We start from the raw sequence: 12,676 nt of genomic DNA, 5'->3' as shown, positions 1-12,676 counted from the left end.
ATATTTTGATGATGTGATAATTCCGTCTAAGACTATTGAAGAAGGGCTTAGAAAATTAAAACGTGTACTACAAGCACTTAGAGAAGCAGGCTTAACATTGAACCTTTCAAAATGTTGTTTTCTAAAACAAAAAATTGATTATTTGGGATTCGAGATTACAGCTAACGGAATAGCGCCGGGAAAGAAAAAAGTAGAAGCGATTCGAGGGTTTCCAACTCCTACAAACATAAGGGAGGTTCGTAGCTTTATAGGTCTCGCGAGTTATTTTCGCAGATTCGTAAAAAACTTTGCTTTGATTGTTAGAGCGTTGACCGAATTATTAAAGAAAGATAGAAAATTTGAATGGGGAACAGAGCAACAAAAAGCATTCGACGAGATTAAGGGAAAATTGATTCAAAGTCCGATACTGAGCGTATACAATCTGAGTGCAAAGACCAAAGTCCATACAGATGCGTGTTCACTGGGGTTAGGAGGTGTTCTATTACAGCGACAAGAAGATGGGAAGTTACATCCAGTATCATACTTTAGCCGAAAAACGACGCGCGAGGAATCTAATTATCATTCATACGAGTTAGAAGCATTAGCGATTGTGTGTACCTTGGAACGATTCCGAGTGTATTTAATTGGTATTAGATTTACGATAAGAACGGATTGTAACAGTCTGAAATTGTTAGCATCAAAACGAGAATTGAAACCACGAATAGGACGATGGTTTGTTCGATTATCCGAATTTGACTATGTTATCGAATATCATAAAGGTGAACAAAATTCCGTAGCAGACGCATTGAGTCGAAATCCTGTAGAAGACGCTGTAGAAACAGAAGTTGAAGGATTACCTGTACTAGGAATTAAGATAAATACTGATTGGGTAGCAGCGATGCAACGATCGAGTCCGGAAATTCTAGAAATACGCGGAAAATTAGAAGCGGGAGATGCGGAAACCCATCAAAAGTTTACAATGTATAAGGCAAGAGTCTATAAAATTACGAAGGGTAAATGGCGATTATATGTACCAAATGAATTGCGATATGATCTAGTCTCGGAAGCTCATAAAGCACTTTGCCATATGGGAATTGACAAAACATTAGCAGCAGTAAAAGAAACGTATTACTTTCCGAAGATGAGAGAGTTTGTGTCGAAATACGTCGGGCGATGTATTAATTGTATTTATTATAAAACACCCACAGGAAAACCAGTAGGATATTTACACCCATATGACAAGGGAAGCCGAGCATTTGAGGTCATTCATATAGATCACCTTGGACCGTTTATATGTACTGAGAACGGGAACAATTATGTAATTGCGGCGATAGATGGATTTAGTAAGTATTGCGTATTGAAGGCTGTACATAGCGCAGGGACACAAGAAGCGATCGAGTTCGTCAGAGAGTTTGTAACTACGTACGGCCGATCTACAAGGATTATCACCGATAGGGGAGTAGCTTTTACGTCTCACGACTTCGAGTTAATATGTAAAAATCTAAACATTCAGCATGTAAAGGTAGTTTCGGCAACACCGCGTGCGAATGGTCAAGTCGAGCGGATAAATAAAATAATTACAACTAGTCTTGCTACAACAACAAACGAGGAAGGAGATGAGTGGGACAAAAGACTGTTAGATGTACAATGGGCGATGAACAATACCGAGCATAGAGTAACGAAAAGAACTCCTTTCGAGATAGTATACCGTCATAGAAGTAGTGGCGTTAGTGATAATCCTTTAACAGCTGAGGTTATACGATTAAATGAGGAGCAAAATTTAAGCGAAAAAAAAGAATCGGTAGAAAGTCTCCTTGAGAAAAACCGCGAAGTACAAAAGAAGCAGTTCGATAAGGGCCGACGAGAGGCGCCTGAGTTCAAGGAGGGCGATTTAGTAATGATCAGAAGCGACGCACCGGCTACTGGTAGAAGTAGAAAATTAGAGCCAAAATACCGGGGACCTTATGAAATTGTTAAATCCTTAGAAAGAGATCGATATTTGATTCAGGATATTGAGGGTGAACAACAGTCTTCGCGATTATATAAGGGAATTATTGCAGCTGACCGATTGAAAATCATACCGAAGTAAATGTGTTTTTTTAAAATTAAGATTGCGTTTATAACATTAAGTTCTTAAGTTTAAGATAGTTGCATTTGGAATATAAGTTTAGAGTTTATATATGTTCAATTTCTTAAGTTTGTGTACTTCCAAGATTAGATATTTTATGTTATGTTCTGGAATGTTCAATATAATACGAGTGACGAGGACGTCACCGAGTAGGATGGCCGAATCTGTTGTAAGTCGAAGAGAGAGTCGAGCGAGAAGTATCGTATCGATATATCGAAGTCGCAGCGAGCGACGAGCGGAAGGTAGAGGTAGAGAATAGAGAAGATGGCGGAATAGAGTAGGTCGTGTGTGTAACGGCGTGCAATAAAGTTTTGTTCTAGTATTTATTCCGTCTCTAAATTATTCTCCCACACAATGTGCTACCTTTTGCTAAACTCGGACTGATGCGTGACTGTAAATGTCACACTCAGACATCAACTTAGACCTTGAATTATCTATGAAATTTACTGAATCTACTACAATTATTAACCTGAACTAAACTATACTATATCTGGAACACAGACTACATCTCGTTGCTTAATGTTTGATAAATGATCACCTTTAAACATTACAACTTACTTTGCACTAACCCTATATAGGTTACTTTATATTTGTTGCAATCTCTTGAGAGACTAGGACTTACAATTGGGCAATTTTTACTTATTGAGGCCTGCTTTCGTTGTATGTATTTATTTATTATATAATTATTGATCAATTGATTTATATCTATACTGGTTCACTCTGACCTTATAGGTTATGTGTGTTTTACTCTGCAATGAATATGATACTATTTGTTTTATGCCTCGTTAGATACGGCGAGATCTTAAATGCTTTTCAGCACTACATGCACGTGAACTGACTTCTGTTTATATACGATGGTTGTTAATTATTAATTAATACTACTATCGCGTGTCGGTGCTGAATCGTATTTTTTGAATACACTTACTTCTTTTCAGGATTATGGGAAGGAAGAAATAAAGGAAACACTATTATTAAGACTTGAATGACTTATTTATTTATTTATTTATTATTATTATTTTATAAACAATATACTTGATCTTGCCGTTATGTATTAATGTTTATTTACTTGTTTTATACGTACAATATATACACGCACCTATATTCCATCTTCTATATAAATTATTATGATGTTATTACGGTAGGTAATTAACTATTTGACACTTATTATTGTTAAGTCACACGCGTATAAGGTTAGATAGATCGACGCGCGTATGAATTCTTGAGTCTATGCCAACTTACTGGACATAGATGGTAGACTCTTTGCGACCTAGGGATTTTCCCCTAGGGCTGATTTCCATGTGTCAGCTCCTTTATGCTAGGAGTTTTGGACAACTTTTGGACAATTTTGAGTTAACTCTGTTTATTGTAAATACTATTTAATTACTTATATATAATTATGGATCCGTTTATGTCCAAATACTGTTTTAGATAAAATTCATTGTACAGAGCTTGATTATTACCTAATAATTATTCATTATGAAGACACTTGGTTAAATTGGCGATTATTCTACCCAAGTGTATCTGCGAATCGGTGATTTTTCATCATCATGACGATTTTGTGACCCGATAATGCACTATTGCTGTATATATATACACGCAATTTGTAAATATGTAAAATACTTAAGTTTTTCTCATTATGTTTAAGCTGATATTTTATCATACTTTGAATGTATATATCGATTGATTGTAAACGATGGATTTGACGGGTTATAATTCTGATGGTCATGATGATAAAATTATGAAATTATGAAATTATGAAATTATGAAATTATAAAATTATAAAATTATAAAATTATGAAATTATGAAATTATGAAATTATGAAATTATGAAATTATGAAATTATGAAATTATGAAATTATGAAATTATGAAATTATGAAATTATGAAATTATGAAATTATGAAATTATGAAATTATGAAATTATGAAATTATGGGTAATTATTCAGTTTACACCCCTCACCTCCGATTTTGATGAACTTAGGCTTAATCGACGCGTTTTTGCTCAAAACAACCGAATCTGGCAGAAAAAAGTGTCGCTCTGCCACGCGAAGTGAGATATTAACAGTTAAAGTTGACAGGAATCAGGTTATGATTCCCATCATACCGACGAGATGTAGCAACACTGAACATGCCCTGCGCTGCGGCCACATACGCATGCTCAGTGGCCGCACGCGCATGCTCAGTGGCCGCACGCGCATGCAAAAGTGCGCCAATTTTAAATATGATGACTATTGACTGGTCAATCGTGCGGAATAACCAAGCGTCTTGATTCAAGTAGTTAGGTATCACGCTGGGAGTTTGTTTAGTTTTATTATGCGGGGGAAGGGGTTCCGCTGCAGGCTACTTCTATGTAAAAATCACAACTTCTATAAAGCAGGGCATATACACACGTGTGTGTGCCCTGCTTCAACGAAAATCACAACTTCTATAAAGCAGGGCATACACACGTCTGTGTGTGTGTGTGTGTGTGTCCACGCGAAACGAGGTGCCACATGGGTTCATGACGCGCTTTACAAGCTCGTTTAAGTACATGCGTGGGCGGGGGGATTTTGCTCCCCTGCACCCCCCTCCTCATGCATGTACTTTATAATTTCGCTTTACAACTTAGCATGTACTTTAAGTTGTAAAGCGAGTTCCACGCTGCCTACCGGCGGGGTGGGTGCGGGGGAGGGGGGGGCCGAAGGCCCGCCCCTCGCACCCCCCCGTTGTGTGTGTGTGTGTGTGTGTGTCCACGCGAAACGAGGTGCCACATGGGTTCATGACGCGCTTTACAAGCTCGTTTAAGTACATGCGTGGGCGAAGGGATTTTGCTCCCCTGCACCCCCCTTTCCATGCATGTACTTTATAATTTCGCTTTACAACTTAGCATGTACTTTAAGTTGTAAAGCGCGTCATGAACCCATGTGGCACCTCGTTTCGCGTGGACACACACACACACACACACACAACGGGGGGGTGCGAGGGGCGGGCCTTCGCCCCCCCCCCTCCCCCGCACCCACCCCGCCGGTAGGCAGCGTGGAACTCGCTTTACAACTTAAAGTACATGCTAAGTTGTAAAGCGAAATTATAAAGTACATGCATGGGGAGGGGGGTGCAGGAGAGCAAAATTTCCCCGCCCACGCATGTACTGGGCACACACACACACACACACGTGTGTATGCCCTGCTTTATAGAAGTTGTGATTTTCGTTAAAGCAGGGCACACACGCGTGTGTATGTCCTGCTTTATAGAAGTTGTGATTTCCGTTAAAGCAGGGCATACACACGTGTGTATATGCCCTGCTTTATAGAAGTTGTGATTTTTACATAGAAGTAGCCTGCGGCGGAACCCCTTCCCCCGCATAATAAAACTAAACAAACTCTCAGCGTGATACCTAACTGCTTGAATTAAGACGCTTGATTATTCCGCATGATTGACCAGTCATCATATTTAAAATTGGCGCAGTTTTGCATGCGCGTGCGGCCACTGAGCATGCGCATATGCCCCCGCGGGGCATGTTTATGTCGCTACCAGTCGCTAAATCTCGTCGGTATGACGGGAATCATAACCTGATTCCTGTCAACTTTAACTGTTAATATCTCGCTTCGCGTGGCAGAGCGACACTTTTTTCTGCCAGATTCGGTCGTTTTGAGCAAAAACGCGTCGAATAAGCCTAAGTTCATCAAAATCGGAGGTGAGGGGTGTAAACTGAATAATTACCAAATTATGAAATTATGAAATTATGAAATTATGAAATTATGAAATTATGAAATTATGAAATTATGAAATTATGAAATTATGAAATTATGAAATTATGAAATTATGAAATTATAAAATTATGAAATTATGAAATTATGAAATTATGAAATTATAAAATTATGAAATTATTGAATGCTCACATTTATATACTTGTTCAAATTTTGACTGCTTTGCTGATAACTTGTTATTGGACCAAATATCTGGCACTGATTGGAAATCACTTTGCCTAAACATAATTACTATATTTATAACTAATCTATGACTTGTAAATCACCTGGTATTTTAGAAAAAATATAAACTATAAAATAAAATAAAATAAAAATCAAAAACATAAAAAACAAAAACAAAATAAAAATAAATAAAATAAAATAAAATAAAATAAAATAAATACTTACCGGGTGATATATATTGGAATCTCTCTTTTGATCAATCTATGACCATATATGTGATATATGAAACTGCAAAACCCTTTGCGATTTCTATATTGTTTCTGAATTATATTACGAATGGGATCTTCAATTGTTGAAGATATAAATCAATTATCATTATGGACAACTGACTCTCTGAGTCTTATTTAAACATGTGGGATCTTCCAATTGAAGATAAATATATTAATTTCTCTGCGTACTGCCCGTTGGCGCAGAGATCTTCCCGTGGTCACAACATCGACTATGATTAGACACAACGTGGGCGAGTTGTGTCTGTCGGGCATAGTCCTAGGGGAAGGCCACCCCGATAAAAAACCACAAAAGACAACTATGGCAATGACAAAGGATAAGAATGAAACACTGTTGAGGTCGGATCCTAACAACCGGCGCAGTCCCCCTATCGTCCCTGGGGCGGAGGCGTCGTCAATAACTGGCGAAGGGCCACTACCGGCGTTGCCTACGGGCGTCGGTAGTAAAATTGCTACCGTGGAAGAGGGCAGACAACCGTTGACTACATGCCCTGACTTGCGAACGTCATCTCAGCAGTCAATTGAAGAATCTACACCGATGCTGCCACCGGCTGGGTCCCCTGTGGTGGACTTGGCCAGATCTATTTTGCATGGTGACTATTTGGAGAGTGTGGACCGAGATAAGAATTCTGATCTCCCCTTGGATGATCCCACTCGAGAGGATTTTCCAGAGTTTAATCCAGAAGATGATGAGGAGGATTTTCCACCCCCGCCTACTCCTTGTCGAAACGAGAAGAGGAAGGCGCAGTCGTCGCCTCACTCACAGGACATCTCCCCTCCTGCCAAGTTTCCTATAAAAAGGAAATATACCACCTCCAATGACCTGATTCTCTCTCCAGTGACTCAATTGCCCAAACACAAGGATAGTATTTATCCAGTCTCTGGCGGTAAATTGAGAGAATTGAATACGGAGAAATTGACGAATTATGCGTCTGATTGTATTGGGAAGATGGAATCTGTACGTTCTCGTAGTAAAAACCTCAAGGGCAACTTTACCGGCTACCTGAGGGATGGACTTAGTAACGTTATGGAGGTTATCACCATACTCGGAGAACGGTTGGAGGCTGCTGGCGATGTTTCCAACCTCGAGCTTCAGAACAAAAACCTGACGGCTCAACTGCGTAACGTTACTCGGGAACAGGAAGTCCAGAAAAAGGAATATTCCCAGTTACGGAAGGAAAATGCAGAACTTCGTGAGGAAATAAAGGCTCTCCGTGAGGAGATTTTAAGCTAGAAGAACGTTCAAAAACCATCTGGTTCCTCTTCTCAAAATGTAAGAAATGAAAATGGTCGGTTTCAAGAAACCGATACTGATTTCTCGGATTTTCCGGTGGACGCAGTTGAATTGGAAAAGGAGGAAGCGGTCAAGGAAACACCTAAAACTGAGAAAACTTCTAAACAGGTTAAATATATGGATCCGTCTAAACGATCCGACGATAATCGTATTATAGAACGTCCTCTTCCGCAGAGGAAACCGAGGATCACCGATAACCTGATTTTTACAAATAAGATGACACTGCTTCCTGGTAAGTCTGACACTGAGCTGTCTTCCAATACCAATCATACTAGGAAATGAACCTCCCGTATGGATGTGCCGGATAAGAAGAATATCTCTTCCCTCAGGAATGGTAAATCTGATAAGGCTCGTACGCACGACGAACCTCTGATCGAAGATTCCGGAGATAACTCAAAAAAGAACTCTAGATCTCGCATCGGATTTACTCCTAATCGCGTGATGGATTCCGAGGACGACACGGGCCCCGCCCGAGAGTTGGATCAGATGAATAGGCAGATTGCTCAGCTATCCGCTAGAACGAAGGAACTTCGCGCTATGCTTAGAGCTCATCATGATGGACTCCCGGATAGCCAGATAAGGAAAACCAAGAAGAACAGGAAAACCTCATTTAAAAGCGAGACTACCGAAAATTCAGGTATTTCTGATGGTGAGGCTGTCTTGTCTGCACCTGCACCTACACCTGTAGATGTCAGACGAAATCGGCGCGCCTTGACTAATTCAAATATCAGGACTGACTCTGCGAGAAGCGGTTCTCGCCCGGTGACTCGTCCTCGCAGACCTCCAGCGGTCTCGATCACAAGCTTCAAGGAAGATCTTAGCTATGCTGAAATACTCAAGAAGGCGCGAGATAAGATTAGCCTGAATACCATGGGGATCGAAAAGTCTAAAATCAGAAGGGGTATAAACGGTGGTATCATCATCGATCGGATGGGATTTCGAAGGCAGATACTCTGGTTGGTAAACTCAGGGAGGTTTTGGATGGTAACACGGTGCGTATCACTCGACCAACCACTATGGCAGAGATGCGCATCTGGAATTTGGACGATTCTATTACCTCTATTGAAATTCTGAACGAGATTTCTATCGTGGGAGACTGCGATGAGCACATGATAAAGCTTGGCAATATTCGCAAGATGAACAATGGCTTAAATTCTATATGGGTCAAATGTCCCTTATCTGCAGCTGCGAAAGTTACTGCTGTTAATAAGCTTAAAATTGGTTGGACGGTGGCGCGGGTCGAGCTATTGGAGGCTCGGCCCGTGCAATGTTACAAGTGCTGGCGCTTCGGCCACGTTTGCACTACGTGCAGCTTTCCCGAGGATCGTACTGGTGCTTGCTTTAGGTGTGGCGAGAGAGATCACCAGATTGGCGGTTGCAGATCTGACCCTTGCTGCATTATTTGTAAGAATGCTGGAAGGCCAAGCAATCATCGCCTAGGCTCTTTTGAGGGATGCGCAAGCAGGGATCCACCTGTGAGACAGCGGAGGGACACGGCTGGAAGAGGACAAAGACCGAGACAATGACCCTGTGTCTTCAAATTAATCTCAATAGGAACAAGGAGGCTCAGGATCTCTTTGTGCACCACTCGGAGGAGGTGGGGCCTGCCATTTGCTTGGTCTCGGAACCTGCTCATGTCTCCAGCCCTCCAGCAATGGTATTACAGCCACGATAAGCTGGCGGGTATTTATCTTAACACGAAGATTGCGGCCCATCCCGCGGTGCTTATTGCTCGAGGCCGGAGCTCAGTCCTCGTGAAATTCGGTGACTTCTTTATAATGTCCAGTTATGTCTCGCCGAATATTAATCTTCAAGAATTTTCGGATTTCCTTGAGGAAATTTCCAACAGATGCTCGAGTGTAACCCACAATAACAGAATAATTGTATGTGGTAACTTTAATGCCCACGCACATTCATGGGGCTCGAACGTAACGGATGTTAAGGGCGAAGCATTGGAGGAATTGGCTGTCCAATTAGACCTGCGTCTTTTGAACGTTGGTAGACATCCTACTTTCGCAAGCCATCAGGGAAGCTCTATCATAGATCTGACCTGGGCTTCTCCGAATTTGATTAATAGGATTCTAAACTGGACGGTACACGAGGATATGGAGTCAATGTCGGATCACTTCTACATATCTTTCAGGATTTCGAACACATCTTCACAGCATCTGATGCGGCCATCACCTGCTAAATGGAACTTTAAGAAAATAGACGTGGGATTATATCAACTGGCTATTGAGTGGAGGTGTGCCGTTACTCCAGAAGATCCGGAGTATATGATTGAAGCAAAACCTAACCGCTGGATCCACCGTTGCATATCTGATGCATGCAGCGCGGCTGTTCCCCGCCTGCGTGCTCGAAGATCCGGAGGGTCATACTGGTGGAACGAGTCTATCGCACAGCTAAGGATTAAGACCATTGCGACTAGGAGAGTCTGGACCCGCGGTCGGGCTAGAGATCGACCGGAGATAATGGAGGCTAAGAGGATTGCGTACGTTTCTGCTAAGTTTGAACTAAAATGCGAGATCCGTAGAGCCAAGTCGTCCGCTTGGCAGGAATTAATATCTACGTTGGACGAGGACCCTTGGGGTCTCCCTTATAAAATAGTGTTAAATAAATTGCGGAAATCCACTCCGGGGCTCAGTATTACCTTGGAGCCAGACATTTTAAACCGATTATTATATAAATTGTTCCCACCTGGCAGGGAGTTGTCTCGCGTGAATCTGGGGGACTGTGAAGTGGGCAGAACTCCAACACCCCGGACGAAGTCAGCGAATCTATCGCTGCCAAGAAGTCTAGCAGCACGGCACCCGGACCCGACGGGGTAATTATTTAGTTTAGGGGCCTCACCTCAAATATCGTTGAAATTATGCTCAATCGACGCGTTTTTGCACGAAACGAAAGAATCTGGCAGAAAAAAGTGTCGCTCTGCCTCGCGACGCGAGATATTAAACGTTAAAGTTGACAGAAATCAGGTTACAGGTAAATTACTACGTGCAAAATTTTTTTATTGTGCAGCCGTCAGCTGCGATCAAGGAGGCGCCGGCGAAGCAACCAAAGCGACCAGTCGTCCTGGGGAACGTGCTGCTGTCCCAGCCAATGGTACACGCCGGGAGGGCGTACAGGAAACAGGTCCAGGTGTTGAAACGCCGTCTCGAGGCAATCCAGGAGCAGGACGTCGACTCCACGGAGCGTGACAAGGCCAACGGGGCGCGAATAAGCGACGAAAGGCGCGTCTGTAAATAAAAAGAAAAAGGAGTTAGTTGTAAGAATTTTTCCTTCCCATTAGATAATATTGATCTACATAAATCATGAATGTATTATTTTCCGCGAGTGCGATAGCATTGATTTATTTTCATTAATGATAGGCGCGTTAAGGTTCATTTGCGATAACATTAATTTCATTACCGACAAGCGCGTCAATGATCATTAATAGAGTGTAACATAGATAATAAGTTTGCGGTAGTATGTAAGCGTGCGTGTTTTTCTCATAGCGTAGATTAAGCAAATTATATTATTTGATTTTCCAGTTGTTCCCGCGTGGCGATATAAAATGATTCAATGATTTATTTTCTCGTCTTGACGAATTATCAAAAGAGTCAAAGTTCCGTTCAAGAGAGTACAGCGACTAGAATTAAGTTTACGCGATGGAAATTGCGGTGTAAAACGGACTTTAAGTTACCTCTGCGTAGGCCCGAAAGGCCTGTTCACAACGGTATGTTGGTAGCGGGAGAAACGACTTGCGAGGCGTTGTCAAACGGACCTTAGGATATGTCTGCGTGCGGATTAAGGACCGTTTCACAACGGCTATTAAATATTAGTAACGGTATTCGGAGTAATGCGTTATTTTCCTTCCTTTTTCCCCGACCCGAGCGATGCTCTCGTTTACTTTGTTAATCGCTACGATTAATTGTAACATTTGCTATTCGGAATCGTGACGCATGGATTAAGAGCAATTTCGGGTGTACGGCAGGCGAATGAGTACGGAGTGTAGCGTAAGAAGTAAATTGATGCCCGATATCGTTGGCAGTACGGATATACCGGGTGTCGCAAGGGTTACATTCCAAACAAACGCGTGGACGCGGATATCCTGAACGGCGTATACGAGCGAGTCAGTAACGCGACTACGACGCACGGGGGAGTGCGATATGGGCGGTGAAGCACCTAATTGCGAAATTAATTAGCCGGTGCTAATTAATGGAGTCCAACGGATATCGAGGTGATTTATCGATAGGGACGCGTGCGTAGGGCTACCGTAAAGCCAATAAATCGATCACCGAGGCAATCGGATCACCGGATCGCGAAATCGCGAACCGCGACTCCGCGGCGAGAGGCGAAGGTCGAATGGGGTCAAGTCGAGCCAGAACAGCACAGCGGTGCGACCCGCGACGTTATCCGATCACCTCGTAATCCCGAACCAAGGGTAATCTACGAGATGTTGCGGTATATTTGAGCTCAGTGGGTCACAAGGATGTCCACCATGTGGATTCCGTCATTGTCCGACAAGCGGAACGCTAGAACGCGAACCGGAAGTGCGAACCGGTCTCAGGCGACCCAGATGTGCGGACGGCGTCGGGATATCGTGATCCCAATGTATAGCGAGGAGCTTCCAAGCTGTAAACGCGAAGTTCCGTTTCCACGATGTGACGCGGTTGGCATTGACTATAAGTCATTTAAATAAATTTGTTCGTAATAATAATCAAAAGGAAACGAAACCTCGGGTAGAAGCGAATCGAAAGTTCGCGAAGGCAAACGTAAGCAGCGATGCGAGAACATTCTCGAGCGACATAGTAAAGTATGGAAATATAGTTATTCCAAGCGTACGTGCTCAAAGCCGAATTGTCGAAGACCGAAAAACATGCAAAAACTGCGGAATGCATGAATAGCCCATTGTACTTATTGTTTGCAAACGAAACAGCCGTGAACAATTATCGAGGAACGCGGAAGCGAGCGAAAGCCAGTACCGAGGGGAACAAAGGCCCACATCCAGCAGGTGCGTGATAATGGGCGTGCCGGTCGAGGAGTGGGAAGCCGGCCCGACTGCCGGGAGGCCCAGTCAGACCGGAGTATCGAGGAGTCC

Source organism: Temnothorax nylanderi, unplaced genomic scaffold (assembly GCF_030848795.1).
Source record: "Temnothorax nylanderi isolate EJ_2023f unplaced genomic scaffold, tnyl_v1.0 TNYL_tig0480_pilon, whole genome shotgun sequence".
Taxonomy (NCBI): Eukaryota; Metazoa; Arthropoda; class Insecta; order Hymenoptera; family Formicidae; genus Temnothorax; species Temnothorax nylanderi.
This window is presented reverse-complemented; position numbering follows the sequence as displayed.